Source organism: Eptesicus fuscus, chromosome 23, assembly GCF_027574615.1.
Source record: "Eptesicus fuscus isolate TK198812 chromosome 23, DD_ASM_mEF_20220401, whole genome shotgun sequence".
Taxonomy (NCBI): Eukaryota; Metazoa; Chordata; class Mammalia; order Chiroptera; family Vespertilionidae; genus Eptesicus; species Eptesicus fuscus.
The window spans coordinates 480,835-507,376 of NC_072495.1; the positions used below are offsets into that span (position 1 = coordinate 480,835).

The following is a 26,542-nucleotide window of genomic DNA, read 5'->3' on the forward strand; positions in this document are numbered from 1 at the left end:
AGTTAGAAACATCGATGACAGAGAAACATTGATCAGCTGCCTCCTGCACACCTCCTACTGGGGATGTGCCTGCAACCAAGGTACATGCCCTTGACCGGAATCAAACCTGGAATCCTTCAGTCTGCAGGCTGATGCTCCATCCACTGAGCCAAACCGGCCAGGGCAGTTTTCTTCATTTTTAAATTAATCTTATTGAAGAATAGCTTACATAAAATGAAACATTCTTTTTAAGTATACAGTTCAATGAGTTTTGACAAATGTTTAGTCATGCAACCACTGTTACAAAGAATACATAGACATTCTCATAACCCACAAAAGCTTCCTTATTCTCTTTTGCAGTAACCTCCTGCCTCCATTTCTATTCCAAGTCAGTGAACTCTGACCTGTACAACTTTAGTTTTATTGTTTCCAGAATGTTGTAATAATCAACTCTGGCATCTTTCACTTCACCTAATGCTTTTGAGATTTATTCATGTTTTTTCACATATCAGTTATTTGTCTTTTTTGTGAATGGAAGTAAAATAATTTGTTTATCAATTCACTGGTTGATGAGCATGTGGGTTGTTTCCAGAGTTTGCTAATTAAGAACAAAATTGCTGGAAACATTGGCATGAAGACCTTTACATGGGTATGTATTTTCATTCTTTAGGGGAAGATTGCTGGATTAGATGCTAAGTGTGTGCTTAATTTTATAAGAAACTGCCAACTGTTTACCAAAGTGGTTGTACCATTTTGTGTTCCCATCTGCAAAGTATAAGAATTCCATTTGTTCTGCATCCTTGCCACTACTTGATATTGTCAGTCTTTTAAATTTTATCCATTTTGTGGTGTCTAGTGTTATCTCATTATGACTTTAATTTGCATTTCCCTAGTGACTCAAAATACCATTGGGTTCCTTTCATAGGACATACATATTTTCTTTGGTGAAATATGCATTCCACTATTTTGCCCTTTTTATTTATGGATCTTTGTCTTCTTAATATTAAATTTTAAAACTTCTTTATATATTCTGAGTATAATTCCTTTATCACATATAAGTGTAAACATTTCTCCCAGTATGTAACATGTTTGTTATTTTTTAGTATATTTTTAAAAGCAGGATTTTTTTAAAAAATTAATTTTATTATAAGTTTTTCTTTTTTATGGTTCATGCTTTTTTTGGTCACATATGCAAAATTGTCATCTAACTTAAAATCACGAAGATTTTGTCCCATTTTATTTTAGACATATTAGTTTTAGCTCTTACATTTTTGTCTCAGATACATTTAAAGCTAATATTTGTAAATAATGCAAATAATTGTTTTTATTTATTTATTATGCACATGGCTATCTAATTTTTCTATCACTCTTTGACTTTTAAAGGCTATTCTCATTTTAAAGGCTGTATACCTATAGAAAGGTCTTGTCAGTGAACATCAGCTGGTGATATATGTGTGAGTCTGATTCTGTTCTATTGATCTATGTAACTATCCTTACTCCAATGCCACACTGACTGATTACTATAACTTTCGAGATTTTGAATCAGATAGTGTCATTTCTCCAAATTATTTTTATTTAAAAAAATTGTTTAGTCTATCTTAGTCTCTTCGCATTTGCACATAAATTTTAAGAGTCAGCTAATAAAGTTCTAAATGCTTTCTGGAATCTTCCTCAGACTGGGTTAAATCTGTAGATCAATTTGGAGAGAATTGCCATTTTAACAACATTGGGCCTTCTTATCCATGTACACAGCTTATCTCGTCATTGATTTCAGTTTTCCTTTTCGTAAAATATATTTTTTATTGATTTCAGAGAGGAAGGGAAAAGGAAGAGAGATAGAAGCATCAATGATGAGAGAGTATCATTGACTGGCTGCCTCCTGCACACCCACTATTGGGAATCGAGCCCGCACGCAACCCAGACAGGTGCTCTGACCTGGATCGAACCTCTAACTGTAATCTACTGGTTCCTGGGTCAACGCTCAACCACTGAGCCACACCTGCTAGGTGACTTCAGTTTTCTTTAAGATCTCTTAGCAAAGCTTTATAGTTTTTAGTGTATAAATTTTTAGTGTATAAATATACTTTGTTATATTTATTCCTGAATATTTAGTATTTTTGAAGCTATTTTAAATGGTTTAAATGATTTCAATTTACAGCTGATTATTTCTACTATTTATAAATGCAAATAATTTTTGTATATTGACCCTTGTGCATTCGTTTTCTAGAGCTGCAGCAACAAACTACCACAAGCTGAGTGACTTAAAACAACAGAAATGTGTTCTCTCATAGTTCTGAAGGCTAAAAGTCCCACACCCACTGCATTCTTAGAAACTCTGAGAAAGAATGTATTCCACACCTCTCCTAGTTTATGGTGGTTGCCTGCAATCCTTGGCATTTCTTGACCTGTAGCTGCATCATTCCAATTCTGCTTATAATGTGACATTGATCATTCCTCTGTGAGTTTGTGTTCAAATTGCCTTCTTGTAAGGACACCAGTCACTGGACTTAGGGCTCATCCTAAGCTGGACAGCCTAGTCTGAGCTCGATTACACCTCAAAGATCCTATTTCGAAATAAGATCATGCTCACAGGTACAGAACATATATTTTTAGGAGACACAATCCAACCCACAACACTTTGTATCCCAAAATCTTACTAAATTTACTGATTAATTCTACTATATTTTTTGTAGATTATTTTTGTGTTTTCTGTATAGATGCTAAAACTGTTTACTTTTGACAAGCCACCAGACAAAATTCCATTATGTTAACCACTGCTCTTGTGCATTGGCCATGGGATTAAAGGGTTTTCTCCCTTTAAATTGTTTCAGTTGGTTCTAATGTTGACTAATAGCTGTGAGGTTGACTTTTCTAAGTTTTTTCAAGATTCTCTTCACACAAGGTGTCATTCAAATCCTCATGTGCTTTTCCAGCTGTTCAGCAGAATAGGGAACTAGGGTGAGGTGAATGTGGCCCCTGCCTGAGGTGCAAAGTTCAAGAAGCACCCAAATACCAGTGATCACGATAAAAACTATCTTGATGTAATATTTTAAAATAAATATTAACACAAATATCAACAGTGAACAAAATACCCAGATTTTAAATAAAAATAGGATACGATCATGCCCTTGGATGGCCTGCCTTGCTCACTGAGCCCTCGTCCTGGCCCTGCTGCTTAGATCACAATTAGCGAGTCTTCCCAGCATGAGCCGCTGTGGGTGGACAGTTACAGGTGCCTACCGTGATTTCAGGGCCAACTTTGCTGAATTTGTTTCTCTTTCTCCTCTCCCCTAACTGAGCGCTGTAGTCCTATTGCTTCCTTGCTTTCCATTCTTAAGAAAAACTGTGTCTGTCGTGATAGGTTTCATGCACAAACCTGGTTCCAGGCCAAAGCCTCAAATACAGTCCTCTGGACTCTGAGGTTGTATGTCCAGTTAATAAGCCATGCCCTGTCCCATGTCTCCCTGCGCGCCATGTCTCCCACCGGAGTGATTGTGCCCTTGGTGGACAGCTGCTTCAATGATTCTGCACCATTTTCTCATCTTCTAATTTGGAATCCAGTTTAACAAACAATGTGTTCAAGGCTGTGTGGAGCACACAGCCCAGCGTGTCAATTGCTGTGCACTCACATCCTAGCAAGTGGCCTGCAAAGCAGAGAAAGTTGGTTAGCAAAGGAAGAAGTCTGCAGCATGCAGGCAGGCAATGGAGGGATAGAGACGTGTCATCTGATCGAGTTCTTTAACAGGTTTCCAGTTCATATTTCCAGTCCCTTCCTAAGGCCCAGCTCTGTCCTGTTTGTTTAATTCTATTAATATCGCATCATTTATTTAACAAAGACTGCTGACCCTACTTTTTCCTTAAGGTACCTTCAATTTCTTTTCATTAGTTGCAATTGAAGAGCCTTGGCGAATATGTTTTTTTCTAGTTTCCCAAATTGGATGCTTTATCCCCACAATATACACAAGAGGACGTCTTCAAGCTGCTCCTCCCAGTTCTGTCATTGGTTTAGGTAACCCTTCCCCCAAGTAATGCGGAGACTCCTTCCCCTCTTTAGCTTTCTTCCCCCTTTTTTAATGCATTTCCCCGATATTCCCCACACCCACTGCATTCCATTGTCCCCGTTTACTTTTCTATTATATTCTTCTCAGCATATTTTTGGTCTATTCCAATACTAGTATTTAAGTAGCTATATTGCACAAAGGTACAGAAGTTGGATTTCTTCTGATATTTTCCTCTCTATTTATTATGCAAGGTCCAGGTTAAACCTCATTTCCACTATGAACCTCTGTCACATCCATTTCTTTCCTTCTCCTCCAGAAAGAATATAGGTAGCTTTTGGTATATAAATCCATTATAACATTCCTCAAGGCAAGGGATCATACCTCATTCATTTGTGCCTAATCCATAGTAAGCAGTCAGTAAGTGCTTGTTGAATGAATGACTGAATGAATAAGAGTGTGCCTATTTGCTACATATGAAATTAGGAAAAGTTCCTAATGATCACCAATGTCTCTTAAACACAATGTTCATCAGAGCTCTGTTTATCTAAGTCCCTTTCTTCTCACTTTACCCTGTTTCTCTGGATGATCTGGTTACCACCAGGTCTTCAGTTATCATCTGCCATATGTCAGTCCCTCTCAAATATATAGTTTTTAGTCTGGATCTGTCTCCTTAGAGCAAACCCTTAATTTCAACTACTTTACTAGGCTTTTCCAGTGGGTGTTCCTTCGGGTGGCAGGACTGACAAGTGGACCCTGAGTGATGGATGAATGGATTATTCCAACATGTTTGCTGTGAAAGAGAGGGCTAAGGGACAGTCTGGCAATAGCAACCAGGCAGCTTCTATTGCCTGCTTCGTTAACCTTTTATTGTAGCAGCAGTTTGAGATAAAGTTTATCTTTAGATACAATCAGTAGGGTGAGTAATCTTGGGAAGACACATGTGTTTACATTGTCTTCTAGGCAAGGGCATCCAGGGGTTAAGCATAAGGATGCCAGTAAACACCTGGGGGTCTACACATACACAGACTTATTTGGAAAGGTCAAGGAATAATTAGGGGTGCTGCTTTCGACACTCCCTGAAGTCGGAATTCTGATAAACAGGGTAGGCGGCCTTCCACACACTTCCCTTTTCTTGGAATATCCTCCTTACAAGCTTTCCAACCAAGTCTCATGCTTCCCCACATGCAGGCACTTTAGACTCAGTTTAGTCTGCCATATCTTTCTTCATTAACTTCTTCACCAAGTCCATTCCAACCTCCTTCTCTTCCTTCTTTTCCTTCTCCTCATCTGATGTTCCCTAACTAGTGAATAGTAGCACTATCTAGTCAACTGAACAACATGATGTATCCCCAACATACAACATATTGCCTAGCACCTAGTAGGTACTCAATTAATATTTGTGTAATAAACAAATGTCCTTTACTTAAGATGGCCAAATCAATTGAAAAGGATAAATTTGGTGGTTGCATTTAAAAATGGTCTTAGACTCAATAGTAAAAAGCTAGAATGAGAGTAGGTTCTGAGAATTTCTCATCTTTCACATTTGGTGTCTTTGGAACATCCAACAAACCAACGTCACTCCTGAGGTCTTAGTTTATCATCAGACCTAGTGGGTAATTATTTGTCATCCTCCACAAGACTGTCTGAAACATTTTTCTCTGGGCCTGTGGGACTTTGTGGTGATGCCCTCCCATGGACAGGCTCTCTCTATAAGTGCCAACATAACATTTTCTGTCTTTTAGAGATTGGAAAGATTTTGTATGTTATCATGTTGGAATGGGGCTCAGAACTAATTTTTCCCTCTCCCTTCTCAGGCTAATATTAGAGGCATCAATTGCAATGAAAGAGCAGGGGCTTTGAGAGTCAGATTGACAAGAGCTGGAGTTCTGACTCCTTTATTCACTATCTTTGTGTCTTTCAACAAGCTACTTAAGTTCTTCAAATCTCAGTGTCTTCATCTATAAAAGGAGATAGTACTAAGCATAATGTAGGGTTATATGAAAGTTGTGTATAGTAAGCTTATTATGGTCCTTGAAACAGGAAGGTCTCCCTTCTTTTGTTAGATGAATGGTATTTTTTAAGATACTTATTTTGGTTGAGTGTCAGTTTCCTCATCAGGGAATAAATTAATACTTATCCACAGGGTTTTTGTGTGGACTAAATTAGTTATATTCACGTGAAGTGCATGATTACTTAAGAAATATTAGATTCATTCCTTCCATCCTTCCCAGTAAGGCACTGAGAAATGACCAATTGTATTTTGAGTCTGTTAGAACATCTAGTCAACCTGAAGGCTCTTTTTAGACTATGGGAGACATAGGAAGATATGAACATAGAGAAATATTATTGCTTTGCTCATTTGCATGATTCAATGCTGCTCAAGGCAAGGTTGTTAGAGGAAACTTGCCATCTTCTTTCTGTGGCATATGCATGCCCCAGCTGCTGTTCTCAGCTGTGCCTCAGAGCAGGGTCTCTCATTATGGTGCATTTAATGAGTTGAAAATGACTAATGCCCTGGGAGCTCTCATTGATTATTTGTGGGTTTTCACATTTTCTTTTCTTTTTTAAAACCTTCACCCAAGGATGTTTATTGGTTTTTAGAGAGATGAACTGGGAGAGAGAGAAACATCAATGTGGGAGTGGAACATTGATTATTTGCCTCCTGCACTCATCTGGCCAAGGATTTAATACTCAATCTAGGTATGCACCCTGACCAGGAACTGAACCCATAATCTTTTGGTGTAGTGAATGACACCCAACCAACTGAACACCTGGCCAGGGCATAGGTGTCCACATTTTCTGATTGGTATAAGCATCAGCTAATCCTTATCCACTTATTAGTAGTAGTCCAGTAACATATAAGGCAGTAACTGATTTAGACTAAATCAAGATATCTTTTCCAACCATATAAATGACATTATTCCTTCCTACTCTATTCTCTTCACTCTCTACCCCAAACAGACCAATGGTAGTCCATTCAAGTCAAATGCCAAGAAAATTGAGCTTCTGAAATGAAAAACTATAAGAAAAGTAACAACAGTAACAGAAACTACTTGTGTTCCTTTGAAAACATATAATTCTGGTGATGAGGGAACTGCTATAACTTCAGTGAGTATATATATATAAAAGCCTACATGACCATTATGACCAAATGACCAAAATGACCGAATGACTGGCCAGTAGCTATGATGCGCACTGACCCAGATCTTGCTGCTGGGGCCCTGATGGGCCCTGACAGCCCCAAAACTGGTTCACCAGCACCGTGGGCCCAGACAGGAGGGAGGAGGGAGCCCAATTCCTCGTGGAATCAGCCATTGGTTAGTTTGCTGTCAGCGCCCTGACAGCCCCGAAACTAGTTCACCTGCATCCTGGACCCAGACAGGAGGGAGGAGGGGGTCTTATTCCTCATGGAATCAGCCATTGGTTAGCTTGCTGCTGGGGCCAACCTTCCACAATCCCTTCCCCTGGCAGGCGAGCCTCCCCCCCCCCCCCCCCCGATTGGCCCCAATTGCTGGCCAGGCCGAGGGATCCCAATGGCCAGCCAGGCCAAGAGACCCCACCTATGCACAATTTCATGCACCAGGCCTCTAGTGTTTTTATAATGGCATGAGTTGGGGATTGGCATATGGAAGCAGGTTTTTCTAGTATGTTTATCACACTGAGATGATAACCATTACAAAGAGCTCTTTGCCAGGATGGGTTGATAAATGGATGACTCACAAAATTTCAGCCTTTACTATTTCAGACCTTGTCACGTGTCAGTTTACTTTATCTAGTTGCCTTTAATTCAAATGCCTCTCCGTTTGAATTTCTGTGGGCTTACCATGCTAGAGAGGGACGACTAGTAAAATAGGAGGCAGAGCAGAGGTCATGGGGGATGGAGCAGGGATGGGGATTTCCATATGACAGACTGCAAATCTGGAAGTAATTTATTGCCCAAACTTCCCACTCCTTTGATGGATTGTGTTGGCATGAATGTTATTGCAAAAATAAATATAAATAAAATAAATAAGAAAATAAAACCTTGTTTCTTAGAAAAAATTAGTGAGGAGAATATAGGACATTTCTTACAGCAGTGGGAAGGAAGAGAAGGGAAAAATATATTTGGAAAGAATTCAGAGACAAAAATTATCTTTATTGAAATGGCATTGAATTAAAAGCTCAAAGGAGACAGTGGCATCTTCTTTCGTAGATTAAACAATAGTTACAATAACAACAACAACAGAACAGCTTTTCCATCCAACAGCTGGGGCATCTGCATCATGCTGACCCTCTTCCCCTGGACTTGACCGGCAGCATGACCAGCCCCAGCTGCCAGCCTCAGGATGTTATCGGGAGAGAGAGTATGTGCTTACGTGAGAAACCAGGCCTCACTGGAGACATTCAAGAAAGAGAAAGGAAACTCAGGCATCAGGAAAGGTGACTAATTCATGTACCAGAAGAATATGGCTGTGTTACTGGAGGAAGCTGGTCTGGAAACAGATTCTTCCATGTGTCACAGGAAAGGAACTTCAGGGACCCGCAAAGGAGGATTTTAAGTGATGATGGCAAGATGTGTTAGCATGCCCGTGACAGGGCTTCCCAGGCCCCACACACTGCCCGGTGGGTCCAGCAGCAGAGCCTTGTCCATCTGCTCTCAGAGACACCCCACCGAATGTCTCATCCACAGCCAGGTGGTTCGGCTCGGCTCTCTCTTGCTCGGGAAGAAGTTCAGCTTCCAGGGCTGCAGACCCACACCATTGCCCACTGAGACCAGGAGGGCCAGGGCCCAGAGCTGCCCGGCCATTGCCCCAGCACAGTCTCTGCTCCAGGGCGGCACTAGGCCTGTGCGTCTGTGGGAAAGAGAGAGCCTTGGTCTTTGTTAAGCTCCCTTATAATTCCTTGGGCTTGGGAGAGAGCAAGCTTTCTTTCGAACTATCTGATCTCCTTCCTGGCTCTCCTGGGGTGTCATACCCTTATCCTCTCTGATCTTCCCCAGGTGTATCTCCTCCCCTTTATGAACCATCTTTGCCCCGACTGCTCACGCACTCAGTAGAACATTTCTTCAGCATTGCTCCCTCCCCCGTTAACCTGGGAGAAGGGCCTGCTTCCTCTGGGTGATGGGAAAGCTGGTCTTCCCTGACCAGTAGGCACTGACCCCTTTGGCAGGCTGACTGGGCTACTCCCTGGAGTGTGTGTGAAACGGTAGTTTCCCAGCTTCATCAGGCTCAGCCAGTTTCCGCCCTTCTCTTTTTTAAATACCTCACTAGCCGCCTAGACTAACAGCTGCACAAATGTCAGAATCTGATTAGATAAAACAGTTTAAGAAATTTATTGGAAACAACAATAAATGTACAGAAACCTGTTTTTTAGGCTTGTTAAAGACCTCATGCCTAAGTGCCCATCAGCAGATGAGTGGATAAAAAAACTGTGGTACATTTACACAGTGGAATACTACATGGCAGTAAAAAAGAATCTTACCATTTGCAACAGCATGGATGGACCTGGAGAGTGTTATGCTGAGTGAAATAAGCCAGTCAGAGAATGACAAATATCACATGATCTTACTCATATGTGGAATTGACTGAACCAAATAAACTGATGATCAAAAACAGACCCAGAGTCATAGAAGCATGAACAGACTTGAACCTCAGAGAGAAGGCAGGGGAGGGTGGGTGGGAAGAGATCAACCAGTGAACTTGTATGCATATATGTATAACCCGTGAACACAAACAATGGGGAGGTGAGGGCCTGGGGGGAGGGAGTGGCTGGAAGAGGTTAATGGGGAAAAAGGAGGACCCATGTAATACTTTCAACAATAAAGATTAAAAAGGAAAAAAAAAAAAAGACTTCACAACAAGAGATGTAAAACCTGAAGAGACCACCTGTTCAGAACATTGCTTACAGAAATATTTAAAAGTGATGCAAAGAATTCCTGTGAGGTTTCAGGGATTTCATATTCAGCAGAGCTCTGGCAGCCGAAGCGGGACCCCTTGGCCAACAGCGATAGAGAAGTCCCTATGAGTGGACTTTGCATGAGAGATTGCCAGTGGCTGTTGCGCTGGAAATGGGACCCATATGACAGAGTCCCCTGGAGCAGTGGCCACCATGTCGGCCATCTGTCATGACTATGTGGTAAATGAAAGCCCAGTGGAGAAACAGCATTGGTATTTAGCAGGAATAATCATAATAGAAGGTTCAATGAAAATAGTCAGATGCAACATTTGTTGAGGCCTTGAGATTCAACAGCTTAATCGTTTTTAGAAAAATAGACAATTGTTTCTTCAATTGTGACTGTTAATTTTAAAACCAAATATGTGTTCAATCATGTGGTGGAAAAAATTGTATTACTAAAAATAAAATAAATGGAAGTGTTACTGAGCAGTTGTTTACACTATATAGTACCATAGTATTCTTACTGGACCTTGGGCACATTGAAGTGTTTTTCATTCAAAATCATCTTCCAAATATCACTGTTCATGCATATTGTGACAGGGCAGTGGAGGGTCCCATCTCCCTCAGCTGTTCACAGAAGCGTGGTGCTTGGGGTACTGATGAAATAAGCATCCCGGAGGCCCTCATGAGAGGGTGAAATAGAGTAAAAAGGTTTGTTTACATGGTAAACACCCCTGGATTTTCATAGCCCCATTTTCCATAGTCCAGTCACAGAAAAATGTAGCTGGGGTTTTAGGAAAACTAAAGCCAGAGAAAGTGTCCAGCTTCCTGTATATTTACATAGTCCAATGTCACAGCACAAGCTGCAGTCCCTTCACCCCCTGTGTGTGGGGTTCGCATGGCCATGGGCCACACAACAAGTACAAGAAAGCCAAGAGCAAGCCAGCAGCACTCAAGCAACAGGAGTCCTACAAGTACCAAGAGAGTGAACCCCTCTGTTTAGGGGATTATATGTTCCTAAGAGTTCGAATGCCTTCAGTGGCCACGCCCATTCTGGCGAAGGATTTCTGTTCCAGGTGTGACTGACAGGCAACTTCCCTATTTTCCCTAACTTTAGGGAGCGGGCATATGTCTTGCCTTGGTCGCACCCCTTGTGGGTGCAAAGTTGCAGCTTCATGGTGAAGCTGCTGAAATGATATGCCTACAGTGCCTGGCCTTCCCTCATTGTTCCTTTTCTGTTATTAATAACTAGTTGATTGCAATAGTATCAATGACTGCCTCAAGTTGCTGGTAAATACACAAAATAGTTACTTGCTTCAAAACAACAACAAACAACCCAGGCCATTACTACCCAGCAAACATTGTAGAGAAAACATGTATGTAAGGCTTCTTTTGTTTTCTTTATCTCCCAACAAAGAGATCTGTGCTTGATACTGAAACAAGGCAAATAGACTGGCCACACGCCCTGGTGGCTCCAAACATCTCCGAGAAGGGCTAGGCCACCACCAGCCTCCTCCCCATCACCCGGGGCTCTGAGTCCAGACCCTCTGCCAGGCTGACCACTGCCCCTGAGCCCTGCTTCTGGCTGACTGAGGGCTGGTCCCCAGAGCATGGACTTCTGCAATGGGGAGCATTTCTCTCTGAGCAAAGGTCAAAAATGAGGTTCTGAGGGAGGACAACTCAACACTTTAATCAGTCTCTAGACAGATCTCTAGAAGCCACATTCTTGTTTTTATAAGAAAGTAGTTACAGATTAAGTAGCACCTGTCGTGCTTTGAAACATTTCTTGTGTCTTTCAGGCATAACTATATTCTTGTTAGGACACTGGAGCTTCTCACATTTTGCTCCTTCTCCAGTCTTGCTCTCTGTCTCTCTCTCTCTCTCTCCCTCTCATTTGGCCTGCCAATGTTAGCACCTTTGCGCACAATGTCAGCACCTCTGTCCTTTCATCCACAGCTGACCTGAAATGACCCTGGGCTTGGTACACAACGTGACTTATTTGATAATAAAAGAGTTGGAGTGGGGGGTGGAGTGCGTAGCGGAGGGGCTGGCTCACTGGTCTGAGGAGAGGGGAGGAGTGGAAGGGAGGAGAGGGGTGTCAATGTAAAGACAAATGTGGACGCTTTTTTCACTGTGCCATGTGCTGCCATTAGTTTTCCCCATATCACCTAGGACACAAAGAGAAACGATTTTTAAAGGCATGCCACTCTCTGTGCTTAACTGGAGACCCTCTGGTTTGGAGGAGGCAGGGAGGAAGTGGAGGGGGAAAGGGGGCAGAGGGAGTGTGGACGAATGGGGCCACATGCTAACCTGACAAGCTCAGGGGAAGCCTGCATGGCGGTCTTGCAAACTCAGAGACCTAAAGTAACCACAAAGGATGGTCTGAAATTAAACTTTAACTAAAAGCAGTTATGGTGGGTAGTCACACCTTAGGCTGGTATCTTCCCTGACAAGGTCAACCTTTACCTTAAGTGAGCCTGTCTTTTTGCATCTGTAATAACACTAGTGACCCAGTGCATGAAATTTGTGCACATTAAAAGGGAATTAATTAGAGGAAATATTTTAATATTGCTATTTGCCCTTTATCTATAATAGAAGTGTCAGAGATGAAAGAAAATTAGTAAAGTGTATATGAAAATCTTCCTCCTGTCAGAGTCTGGGGTGAGCCACAGGAACCAGATTCAAGTCCATGCCCACCCATTTGTACCTCGAAATTGTGTGAGACCCAGACCTGGCCAGCCCCACCACCATTGGGCTAGATCCAGACCTGGCCTGCCCCAACCCTGTCAAGCCCTGCATGGCAGGGGAAGTGGCCTCAGGTCCTCCAACCTGGCACCGGGATGGGGGGTCTGCCCTGAGGTCCCCTGGCCTGGTGCTGGGGTGGGGGACACAGCCTGAGGTCCCCCATCAAGCCCTGCCAGGCAGGGGGCACAGCCTGAGGTGCCCTGCCCCAGCCCAGCACCACACAGCCTCAGGTCCCTGCTGATTGCTCATTAAGGCTCCTTAAGGGAACTCAGCCTCCACTGTGGACATGGCCATCTTGTATCGGCGTGATGGTCAATTTGCATATTCCCTCTTTATTTGATAGGATACCCTTGAAATGTCTGAATAACTTGTAACTTCCCTTTTTCTGGAGTCCCTGGGGCACAACCTAACATGCTGAGTGCCAGGACAGATACCACAAAGTCCTTCATTATCATGTTAATTGTTCCTGCACCCACCTAAGTATATGTCCATCATTTTACTTTTTATCCAATCCCAGGGGTTTCCCCGCTTTGATTTCTCCCACCTACTAAATCCATCACCAATGAATTTCATGTAACCCACCTACATTCCTTCCTTTGATTGCAATGTATAAATACAGATGTAACCCGCCATTCTCCGGAGCATCATCTTTGTTCCTTGAGGTTCTGCTTCACGGCATATGTCCACAGTTTGGCTCAAATAAACTCAAAAATTCTTTCAATGTTTTTTTTTTTTTTTTTTTAATGTTAACAGGAGGCTCGCACCCCCGGGAGGCGCTCTTCGGGATGGGATGTGGGTCTGCACCCCAGCAGCTCTCTCTCTGCCCCTGAAGCTCCCTCCAAGCTGCCTCCGCTGGGGTTTGCCGCAGTTCTCTGCCATTTGGTCTCTCTTCCTTGAGGGCACGATTTTCCCAGGGGCTTAATTTCTTTGTTGTTTTAGGAAATTAATTTTTCACTGCTTCATAACTCCAAACAGAAGCCGCAGCCAATCTCATTGATATCAGTGATATTCATCCTCTCTCTCTCTCCCTTTCTCTCTCTCTCTCTCTCTCTCTCTCTCTCTCTCTCTCTCTGTCAGAACAACCTATTTGGATCTCAGCCAGGTTGCAGGGGTTGCCATGGCAGCAGCTTTGAGCCTTGCCCTGAAAAGACTCTTATTGGTAAGGGCCTCCTCCTGCAGGCCCTCCCCTTCAGAGACACCTCCAAGAAGTGGCATCATTTCCGTCTGTGTGTGTGTCTGCAAGCTCGCCCGGGTGAGTGCCCATGGATGTATCAGGGACACCATTTGGAGAGACAAAGACAGGTTTACTCTGGTGCTTTGCAGGATATTTTTAGCCACGCTTGACTAGATGAGATAGGAAAAGGGAAAAGTAGACTTAGGAAGCCACTTAGGGACCTGAGGTCAGAGAACTTGCCCCAAGCTTGTGAAATGGTAGAACGTGTGTGTAAAGGTGCCCTGTCCCATTTCAGGCCATTCTTGTAGGGACAGAGTAATGTAAGTGAAGGTGTGGAAATGGGCAGGCCTAAATGAGAGAGGAGCCCTGTCTGGGCTTGTGCACAGCTGGCATATAATCCGACTGTCAGCAGCTACTCTGCGACCCTTTCCTCTCTCCTGCAAAGGGAAACTTAGACATGAGGTGGCCACAGCTCCGACCCGACAGGCATCATCCTTGGGGATCTGGGAAGAATTCCTCTTCCTAAAGTGCCTCAGGGCACTCCTGGCAGGTAGCTCAGTTGGTTAGAGCATCCTTCTGATGCATCAAATTTGCAAGTTTGATCCTAGTCGGCACATTCAGGAATCAACCAATGAATGAATCAATAAGTGGAGCAACAAATCTCTCTCACTCTCCCTTCCTCTTTCTAAAAAAAATCAATAAACTAAGCCCTGGCTGGTGTTGCTCAGTGGTTAGAATGTCTACCTGAGCGACAAAGGGTCATGGGTTCAGTTCCTGATCAAGGGCACGTACCTGGGTTGCAGGTTCAATCCTTGGCCCTGGTTTGGGTGCATGCGGGAGGCACCTGATCTATGTGTCTCTCTCACATTGATGTTTCTCTCTCTTTTCCTCCTTCCCTCTCTCCCTCCCTTCCACTATTTCTAAAAATCAATGGAAAAAATATCCTTGGGTGAAGTTAAAAACAAATAAACAACATCAATGGATTATAAAAATGCCTCAGGTGAAGTTTCTATGAAAGGCAAGGGGTTTGCCCTACAGCAGTGATGGCGAACCTATGACACGCGTGTCAGCACTGACACGCGTAGCCATTTCTGATGACACGTGGCCACATGCCAAGGATGAAACATTTGCTGCTCCTGAGGATGAAACATTTGCAACTAGAGTCTTGGAATTAGTTTTTTCCTCAAAGTGACACACTACCCGAGTTATGCTCAGTTTTTTGGTGAAGTTTGACACACCAAGCTCAAAATGTTGCCCATCACTGCCCTACAGTTTCATAATCTGGCTTTCCTTGATAAATTCATTAATTTATCACAGACACCTCTGTGTTAATCACTATAGATATAAAGTTACAAAACAAACAAACAAACAACTCCCGCCCCCCGCCCCCCAAAATAACAAAAAACCTAGCCCACTCCCCACAGAACCTTACACACAGACATGGAGAGAAAAGGTAAACACATTCAGAGGAAAAGTCACTGTTAGATCCTGGCAACTCCTGTAAGCCACCAGTGTGACCTGCATTCACTCTTCATTAAAGGAGAGCTTCTGTGAAATGCCCATGGGATGCTTTTCCCTCTTTCCACCAATCAATATCCTTCTCCCAGTCTTCAAAAGTGCCTTCTATGAAAGGAATTGCCACTGTGGATGAAAAAAAGGCCATGTGCTAACCTGACCAGCTCAGGGGAGGCCGGCATGGCCGTTTTGCAAACTCAGAGACCTAAAAAAGTAACCACAAAGGATGGTCTGAAATTAAATTTGAACTAAAAGCAGTTTATAGTGGGTAGTCAGGTCTTAGGCCAGTATCTTCCCTGTCAAAGGTCACTCTTTACCTTAACTGGGCCTATTGTCTTTTCGCATCTGCCATAACCTCCCTGTGAAATGTCAGGGTAACTTGTAGCCTCTCTTTTTTCCAGACCCCTCAGGGCACAACCAAATGCCCTGGGCGCCTGAATGGAGACCATCAATTCCTTCATTATTGTTATCATGTTAATTGTTGACTTAACTTTTCTGCACCCACCTAAGTAAAAGAAGTATTTGTCTATCATTTCACTCTTTATCCAATCCCAGAGGTTTCCCTGCTTTGCTCACTCCTGTCTCCCTAATCTCTCACCAATGGATTTCATGTAACCCACTTACATCTCCTTCTCTGACTATAATACATATAACAAGGTGAAAAACTGCCATTCTCTGAAGCACTGTCCCAACCCATTGAGATTCTGCTTCCAGGCAATTGTCCACAGTTTGGTTCAAATAAACTCACAAAAAATTATTTACAGGTTTGAATGTTTATTTTTTTTAAAGGGCCACTAGCTTTTTTTTTTTCTTTATTGATTAAGGTATGATATATGGGTCCTTGTAAAGACAAGGAACCCTTGTCTTTGCCCCCCAACCCCCACTCATCCCCTCACCACCCCCCCCCCTGGTGTCTGTGTCCATTGGTTAGGCTTATATGCATGCATACAAGTCCTTTGGTTGATCTCTCCCCCTTACCTCCACCCTCCCCTACCTTCCCTCTGAGGTTTGACAATCTGATCGATGCTTCTGTCTCTGAATCTGTTTTTTGTTCATCAATTTATGTTGTTCATTATATTCCAGAAATGAGTGAGATCATGTGATATTTATCTTTCTCTGACTGGCTTATTTTGCTTAGCATAATGCTCTCCAGGTCCATCCATGTAAATGGTTTGAATGTTTTCATGTTAACACCACTCTGGAACAGATGAGTGCCAAAACCCTAGCCTGGAGAATCGCATGTGTGAGGGCCCTGCTGTCATCTGTGATGAGATCCTCAGCCAGGTTCTTTCTCATCTGCCATAAAGGGAAAGGAACTCATGTTCCTGAGCACCTTCCCTATGCCATTTATTATGCTGATTATTTATGTTACATCTCTATTCTATTGGGTCTTCATACAGTCTCACATGGTACTTGGTTTTATATGAACTATATAATACTAGTGGCCTGGTGCACAAATTTGTGCACATAGAAAGGAAGTTAATTAGAAGCTGTCATAAGAAACTAAAGACTCAGAAAAAATTTTGACCCTCCCTGTGTCCTGCCCAATAGATTCAAACAGAGGAACCTGCTTCAGGAAGGAGACCTTAGGGTGCTCCCTCAGCCTAATTTGATTACAGGTGGTAGTAGGTGCCTGTTAGCTTGGTACTCACCATGTCCCAGAGTGTCTGAGTCACCTGGCAAGGACGTTCCTGCCATGTGCGTTCCACTGCTCCTCAAACACCTGTCAGTTACCCATTCTCACTTCTAAAATCAAATACCTCACGACCCCCTTTTCTCCTCTGTCCAAAATGTCTTATATACCCAGTGTTGCTTCAATGTTTGGGGAATTTTCATGGATTTGTCATGTCCATGTTAATTCCCCATGTGCATGCATTAACCTTTGATTTTCTCCTGTTAATCTGTCAGTTTGGGTATTTACCTAGCTAGAAAAACCTAGAAGGTGAGAGGAAAAATTTAGTATTTTTTAGCCCATACATATTATCTCACTTAGAGGAAACATACGGAGTAGGTAAATCCAGGATCAGAAACACCAACCGCTGGGAGCATAGGTTTTTGTTTTTCTTCCTGTTTCGGAATTAATAGAGGTTGTGATTATACAAAATGTGACTATACCCACTGAATTACTTATTTAAAATGGTCAATTTTATTTCATGTGAATTTCACCTAAAAACTTCGCAAAACATAACTAACAGGTTATTTCTCAAGGCTTGCTGTTAGACCCTTGACTTGCTGTGTCTACCACTCCAAAGCTACTGTCAAAAACTTTGCCCAGTCTCAACAAATTTCATGTCTTCTAAAATCTTTCTTAAAACCATGCAAACCAACTCTTAAACTTTAGAAATATTTTCCACTAATAACTCCATTTGAGACATTTTTGTTTCTTTTACTGCAGTCATTCCCATAAACATAACTATGCTTTATTTGTAGATTTTTCATGTGGTCTTTTGAAAGGTCAACATGATCAGTAAAATTCCTTCCAGTGATTAAAAAAATATATATTAAAAGTTTTTTTTCCTCTCCTCAATGTTAAATTAGGTTAGCAGCTTTTTGATTACAGGTAGATATGTGATTGTGATACCATTTGTAATTAGCTAATCATTAATTACTGGAGGCTCAGTGCATGAAATTCATGCACTTGGGGGCAGGGGAAAGGTGGTCCCTCAGCCTGGCCTGTGTCCTCTCGTAGTCTGGGAGCCCTCGGGGGATGTCCAGAAATGAAGAATATAATAGCTGAAATAAAGAATATACTGGAAGGAATCAACAGTAGCTTGGAAGCAGAGGATCAAATCAGCGATTTGAAAGAAGACAAGGTAGGAAAAACACACACAATCAGATCAGCAAAAAGAAAAATGAATTAAAACAAATAGGGACTTTTGGGAAAACTTGAAGTGTAACAATATCCATATCATGGGGGTGCCAGTAGGAGAAGAGTAAAGGATTGAGAACCTATTTGAGGAAATAATGACCCAAAAATTCCCTAACTGGGTGAAAGAAAAAGACACACAAGTTCATGAAGTACAGAGTCCCAAACAAGATGAACCCCCAAAGGCCCACACCAAGATGCATCATAATTAAAATGGGAAAGGTTAAAGTCAAAGAGCGATTCTTAAAAGCAGCAAGACAGAGGTTATTTATCTACAAAGGAGCTCTCCTGTGATAGCTGATTTCTCAACAGAAACTTTGCAGACCAGAAAGGATTGGCATGAAATATTCAAAGTGATGTAAAGCAAAGACCTACCTCCAACTACTGGTAACACCATTCTTGCCTGCAGGTGGGTTTGCAGGCTACACCCAGTAGGGACCTTTGACGTGCTCTGTTTCTGGAAAAGCTCTTGGCAGAGACTCAGCCAGTGATTGAACAGGTAGCGTCCCCTTGAGCACGCAGCTGGTGTCCCCCACTTTGACTTGTTGAATCTCTGGGCCTGCCCTTCCACTCCCTGTGGCCCTACATTGCTTAGCTCAGCCCCTTGGTGGGGGGATCAGAGTGCCACACTGAGCTTGGACTTTCTGAGCATGGCTTGTCTCCTGAGATGGCTTTTGTCTGGGAAAGAGAAAGGCAGGTCCTGGGGTGTGGCTATATTGCAGGGTGGGAGGGAGGCACTCTATCTCCCCTGCTAGCTCAGCCTGGACCAGTCCCTCAACAGGAGACTGATTTGACCTGCCTGCAGTTCTGGCAGCTGGGGGCCCTGACCTGCTGGGCTCAGACCGTGGGAAAATGTGGGAGCTGATTGGAATAGAACCTTCAGTGCCTGTTGCCCTCCAAGGCTTTAGATCAGAAAGGGGGAGAAGTGCCCGCCCATTTCTTATAGGCTTGCCAGTGTCACCTCAATGGGATTCTGTTTGGATCTGCCCTCCAGTGTCCTAGGGCCCTGCCCTGCTGTCCTTGGCTCTGAGTGGTGAAGAAATACTGCCTGGAGCCTGGGCAGTTGGAGTGGGTCTCCCTTGGGGGCTATTGTTTGTGACCAGGATGAGTGCTTGCCCCATTCCTGCATCTCAGCTGGCACCACCCTCAACCCAAGGCTTTCCTGAACTGTCCTCTGGAGGCCAGGTCTCTCTACCCTACTGAGATTGCTCCTGCAGAGGGGATGATGGTTGCCCACAACCTGAGCCTGCAGCACGCTTCTCCTGGGGTGCTGAGCTAGAGAATCTGGTAGAGACTAGGGGCCACTTTCCCCTCATTGAGTGCCTGACAGCACAGCCCCCAAGTAGGAGACCCACTAGCCCCATCCCCTGATCCCAGTTGCCCAGCCTCCCAAGCTTGCAGCCTGGAGAAGAGTATACAGGTTTCAGCTGGCCTGGGCTCACTGTGCAGTCTTTCTTGGAAGGCGCTGGAAGAAAACCAGAAAACCTCAGGGGGATGTAGAGTAACTGACAGGCAGAAGCAGACCTCAGGGAGCCTCAGACCTTTTATAGATCTGCTCCTACCCTCTACTATGGAGCAAGCTTACCCTTGTATACAGATTGGACCCTCCCATGCACATCCAGGACCAGTGGGTATGGCCACAAACAGTGAATAGAGTGGTGGCTACAGACAGGTAACCCAAAGCTGTTTACACACAATGTCTGACATCAAGTTGTAATAGACCCCTGCCCAAGTTGACCAAGATAGTGGTGGGCTTTAGACAATGCTAGCCACACAAGTGGCACACCCAAAGGGTGATGTGGGCAGGCACTCGACCCTGCTGGGGACAACTTCACTTTGGGAAATAGCCCCTGCACAGTGACTCTTACATGGTGATCAAGGCTATCCTAATAGTCAGGCAGCCTGAAGTGTCCACTCCACCCCGAAAGTGTCAACAGCATTAAAGACTCAACTGCAACAGAAGGGTGCACATAACAAGAAACATTCCTGGAACACAGAGTTCAGGTGATCTGGAAGATTGGGCTACTGAACCCAATAAGACAACTACGTAATAAAGTCATCAAATAAAGTTTTAGAATTGTAGCAGATCTACACAGCCATAAAATGGGGAGACAAAGAAATATGCTCCAAATGAAAGAACAAGAAAAATTCTAGGAAAAAAATTAGATAAAATGGAGGCAACCAAGGTACCAGATTCAGAGTTTAAAACAATAGTTATACGGATGCTCAAGGACCTTAGGGAAAGAATGGATGATATCACAGAGAACTTAAACAAAGAGACAGCAAACATTAAAACACACACATAGAAACCATGAAAAAGAACTGGTCAGGAATGAAGAATGCAATATCTGCAATGAAGACTATACTGGAAGGAATCACCAGAAGGTTAGATGGAGCAGAGGAGTGGGCCAGCGACTTAGAGGACAAGATAACAGCCAGCACTCAAGAAGAAGAGAATTTTAATAAATGAGAAAAGTCAAAGGGACCTGTGGGACAACACCAAAAGTAACCTCATCTGTACCAAATGGGTACTAGACAGAGAAGAGAGTGAGCATTGACGAAATAATGGCTGAAACTTCCCCAACTTGGTTAAGGAAAAAGTCACACCAGTTCAAGAAGCACTGAGAGTCCCAATCAAGATGAACCCACAATAATACACAACATAATTAAATGTGTTAACTTAATTAAAATGGAAAAGGTTAAAAGCAGAGAGATAATTTTAAAAGCAGCAAGAGAAAGACAGTCACCTACAAGGCAGTTCCCAAAAAACTGTCAGCTGATTTCTCAACAGAAACACTTAAAGCCAGAAGGGATTGGCATGGAATATTCAGTGATAAAAAGCAAGGACCTATAACCAAGACTACTCTATCTAGCAAGGCTATAATTTAAAATCAAAGGTGAAATAAATAGCTTCCCAGACAAAAATAAACAAACAAAAAAGAAACAACAGTGAAAACCTGAAAAAGTTCATTACCACCAATATTGCAAGAAATGTTAAAGGGCCTGCTTTAAGAATAAGGGAAAAATATATATGTATGGAGGAACATATGTATAAAAATAAAATGGCAATAAATAAGTACCTATCAGTAATAACCTTAAATGTAAATGGATTAAATGCTCAATTAAAAGATATAGGGTAGCAGAATGGATAAGTAAACATGACATTATATAGAACACAGACGCATTCCTGTGTTCTCCAGAATATATCTATTTACAAGAGACCCACCTCAGAACAAAATATACACACACTCTGAAAGAAGGGATGAAAAAAATTCCATGCAAATAAAAACAAAAAAGCTGGAGTAGCAATATTTATATTGGGCAAAATAGACTTCAAAACAAAGGCCATAACAAGAGGCAAAGAAGGTCACCACATAATATTAAAAAGATCAATCCAACAGGAGGATATAATCCATATATATGCACCCAAGTTAGGAGCATCTAAATACATAAAGAAAATCTTGGGCAGATATTAAGGGAGAGAACCACAGCAATGCAGTTATAGTAGGGAATGTTAACACTCCACTTACATCAATGGATAGATCTTCCAGCCAAAAAATCAAACAAGCAACAGTGACATTAAATGACACATTGGATTGGATGAAGTTAATTAATATTTAAAGAGCATTTCATCCCAAAGCAGCAGAATATACATTCTTCTCAAATGCACATGGAGCACTCTCAAAGATAGACCACATGTCAGGATACAGAATAAGTCTTAGTAAATTCAAGAAGATTGAAATCATATTAAGCATCTTTTCTGACCACAATGGTATGAAACTAGAAATCAATTACAATAAAAAACCCTGAAAAACATTCAAACATATGGAGTCTAAATAGTGTGTGAGTTAACAATGAATGGGTTAGCACTGAGCTCAAGAAAGAAATAAAATTAAAATAACACAACAAACCCAAATCAATTGGATATAGAAAATCAGTCCTGAGACAGAAGTTTATCTCATAACAGGCTTACCTCAAAACACAGAAAAAAATCTCAAATAAACAATTTAAGCCTATACCCAAAAGAACTACAAAAGACCCAGCAAAGTCCAGAGTAAGCAGAAGGATGGAAATAATAAATATTAGAGTAAAAATAAATGACACAGAGCCTAAAAATGAAAAAAACAACAACACACCAATGAAACCAAGATCAGGTTCTTTGAAAAGATTAACAAGTTTGATGAACCTTTAACCAGAGGACCCAAATAAATAAAATCAGAAATAAAAAATAATAACTGATGAAAAATACAGAGGATTGTAAGAAAATGCTATAAACATACAATCTTCCAGAACTGAATCAGGAAGAATCAGAAAATCTGAATAGACAAATTACAACTAATGAAATAGAAGCAGTAATCAAAACTCCCAGCAAACAAAAGTCTTGCTCTGGATGGCTTCATAGGCAAATTTTACCAAACATTCAAAGAAGAAATAACACCTATTCTCCTCAAACTATTCCAAAAAATTTAAGAGGACAGAAGAATCCCAAGGTGTGTTTATGAGGCCAGCATTATCCTAATTTTAAAACCAGATAAAGAAACTACAATGAAGAAAAGGGATAGCACAATATACCTGATGAACATAAATGCTAAATTCCTCAACAAATATTATCAAACTGGAATTAGTAATACATTAAAAAAGTCATACACTACAATTAAGTGGGATTTACTCTGGGAATCCAAGGTTGGCACAATACTCGAAAATCAATAAATATGATACATCACATAGAAAAAATGAAGGCTAAAAATCAAATGATCCTGTCAATAGATGCAGAAAAAGCATTAGATTAAATACAGCATCTCTTATGATAAAAACTCTCAGCAAAGAGGGAACAGAGGAATCACACTTCAACATAATAAAGGCCACTTGTGATGAACATCATAACCAGTGGACAAAAACTAAAAGTGTTTCACTTAGAATCAGGAACAAGACAGGGATGTCTGCTTTCACCACTCTTACTCAACATACCGTATTTTCCGGCATATAAGACGACTTTTTAACCCAGGAAAATCTTCTCAAAAGTCGGGGGTCTTATACGCCAGAAAATACAGTAGTATTGGAAGTCCTCGCCATAGCAATGAGACAAGAAAAAGAAATAAAAGAAATCCATTTTTTCCCAATTTGGATTAAAATACTAATGGCAGCCCATCCTTCTGAGGACTGCCTGTCGTCATGGAAGATTCACAACCTCATGGCACCTAGTCCTGGAGGCACTGCTCTTTACCACCCCAGCCCCTATTACCTGTAATCTGGTCCTGGGGCTCCCGGGGCACCGTGTCTGTGACTCCCCACAGCCCGCATGTTGTAACCTGTAATGATTATCCCGTGCCCACTTCCCCTGCCTGTAATTCCTACTTCCCCACGAAATCTTGTCCTTCTACCAATATAAGCAGCCAGCTTATGGGGAGGGGCAGAGCAGATTTTTGTGGACGACCTGCTGCTCTCCCAGGCTGCCGGCAGGATTGGAATAAACGCTCATAATGATTCAACCCTGCCTCTGCTTCCTGCCTCTGCTTATTGGCTGAAGTACTGACAGGCAGCACGGACCCCTTGGTTGTCTGGTTACAGGTATGAACTGTCACCCTGACTCAGCGCTATGATTTCTGGTTGAATGTCCTCCATCTCATCTTCGGCTTCTTCCAGATCAATGATTTCTATGGCAACCACTTAGAGTCTGACTCTCAATGCCTGGAACACCTCACCTTTAACAGACGCATTCCTGTGTTCTCCAGTTTGGAAAGCACTCTTCTGGGTCTGCTTTGAGGTGTGCAGTCCTGAAGGCTCCCAGCACTGGGAGGGGCCCTGTGGTCAGGTGGCATAGCCCAAGCCCAGGTCCTGCTTCTGTGGGAGGCTGGAGCCGAGGCTACCCCAGCCCCCATGGGTGCTGGCAGGTGGGAGGCTCAGGGCAGAGGAAGCACCTTCACACACAGGGCAAGGAGGGGCTTGGAGGAGCCCTAGCCTCCAAGGCAGCAGTTGTTTGTGAAGAAGATAAAGCTGGCTAAAGGGATATTTTCAGATTGATATGTGCAGGAGGCAGCCAATCAATGATTCTCTCTCATCATTGATGTTTCTATTCCAAGACTTTCTGGAATAGCTATAAAGTAAGTATGATCTAGTTAAACTGCACACGACAAGTGTTATAGTGGGAAGTGCACTGGACTAAGACCAAGGTTCAGATCCCACAAACTGTCCCTCTTACTCCCCATAGGGTCCTGTATCTGAAACTGGAAACTACTCTATCCAGAATTATATATGAACTAGAGGCCCAGTGCACAAAATTTGTGCACAGGTAGGGTCCTAGGTCTGGCTGGTGATCAGGGCCCATCTCTGGGGCAACCTGAAGGTTTATTGAGGGGCCCTGCTGGCACCTGCCTTGGAGGTGACTGGCAGGGTGATTGGGGGGTGGTGCTGGCCTGCTTGCTGGCCGGCTCTGCCCCTCGATTACCCCACTGCTGCCATAGGTCACCTCCTTCTGCAGCACAACCAGTGGGGCGATCAGGGTGGGGGACCCTGCTGGCACCTGGCTTGGCTGGCCTGGGGCCTGCAGGCTGGGGGCAGCTCCTGCATTGAGCATCTGGCCCCCTGTTGGTCAGTGCACATCATAGCAATGCATCATTCCACCAGTCATTCCTCTGTTCGGTCAATTTGCATATTAGGCTTTTATTATATAGGACTAGAGGCCCAGTGCATGAAATTCATGCACTCAAGGGGGAGGTCCCCCAGCCTGGCCTGTGCCCTCTCACAGTGTGGGAGTCCCACAATCGATCGCCCCAAAGAGGTAGACCCCGCCTACCCATCCAGGGCTCCTGGATGGATTGCCCCAAAGAGGCAGGCTGGAGCTGTGGGCCCCGCCTCTGTGCTGTGCACACAGCAGGTCTCGACCCACCTGTGTCGCGCACATAGCCTCACCCACCTACATGTGCCTACTGTGCTTGCAGCCTCCTGGTGATGGATTGTGATGGCGTGAGGGCATCATGGCATGAGGGCGTGACAACCACATAGGCATTTATTAGTATAGATAATACTTAACCTATACATAAATGAATGAAATTCTGGCTCTGCAATGTATGGCAAGTGAGTATGGGCAATTCATTTCCCTTCTCTGGCCTTCAGTTTCCTCATGTTTAAAATGAGAGTTTTGGCCCTAGTTGGTTTGGCTCAGTGGATAGAGTGTCAGCCTGTGGACTGACGGGTACCAAGTTAGATTCTGGTCAAGGGCACATGCCTGGGTCCCAGGCTTGATCCCTAGTAGAGGGTGTGCAGGAGGTAGCTGATCAATGATTCTCTCTCATCATTGATGTTTCTATTCCAAGACTTTCTGGAATAGCTATAAAGTAAGTATGAAGGATTTTAACAGAAGAAAATAATCATATGGCAAGAACTCTCATTCCAACCAGGGTTAAGTGATGTGTCCCTGTTCTGGACCTATGGATCCATTCATTCAGTGTTGCTTTAGGACCACTGTAAGAGGCACCAGCAAGCTGAATGACAGTTTATGTAAGACAAGCATATCAAACTCAAAGGCTAACCTGGGCCAAATAAACAAGGTTTAAATTTATGTGGGTCACAAAAAACAAAAGCTTCAATTTTCATAGAAACATAGATTTATTTCGATAGAGACATGCTGAATACAAAGGGCTGAAATAAATGAGTAATCCTTAACATAAAATAATAGAACATTTTAATAAAAATGAATATTTTTTCTTGAACATTAACTTACCAGACACTGAATACCTACACAAATTAATAAGCATAATGCAAATAAACCTATTTTTCTTGTTCTCCAAAAACAAAATATTTCCTATTGCACACACCAAACAAGTCAGTCCAAGACTAATGATGTGGCAATTGGCTGCTAAAATATTTGCTGCTAGTATTAGTGGAGAGAAATGGTGTGCCTGCTCATAAGGCATGTAAAGGAAATGAATGCAACACCATTACAGTAATCAGTCATTAGTGAATGTTGTAGTTTGTTATTAATAACTAGAGGCCTGGTGAATGAAATGTGTACATGAGTAGGGTTCCTATGCCTGGCCAGCAATCAGGGCCAGTCAGGGCCTTCCGGTTGCCAGCTGGGGCCTTCCTTCATTCTGTGCTGCCCCCCGGTGGTCAGTGAACATCATAGTGAGCAGTTGGACTCCCGGTTTCCTGGCCAAACTCCTGAGGGGACACTGCATGTTAGCCTTCTATATATCTACTAGAGGCAGGGTGCACAAAATTAGTGCATCAGCCTGGCCTGCACCCTCTCCAATCTGAAACTCCTTGGGGGATGTCTGACTGCTGGTTTAGGCCCTATTCCTGCAGGATTGAGCCTAAACCGGCAGTCGGACATACCTCTCACAATCTGGCACTGCTGGCTCCTAACTGCTCACCTGCCTGCTGGCCTGA

General features: G+C 42.9%; 1 pseudogene; it reads left to right on the forward strand.

Moving 5' to 3' along the window:
* The window catches only part of LOC114229015 (mitochondrial import inner membrane translocase subunit Tim9-like), a 39,806-nt pseudogene extending 29,837 nt beyond the window's left edge, over positions 1-9,969 (forward strand).
* The last annotated feature ends 16,573 nt before the right edge of the window (positions 9,970-26,542 follow it).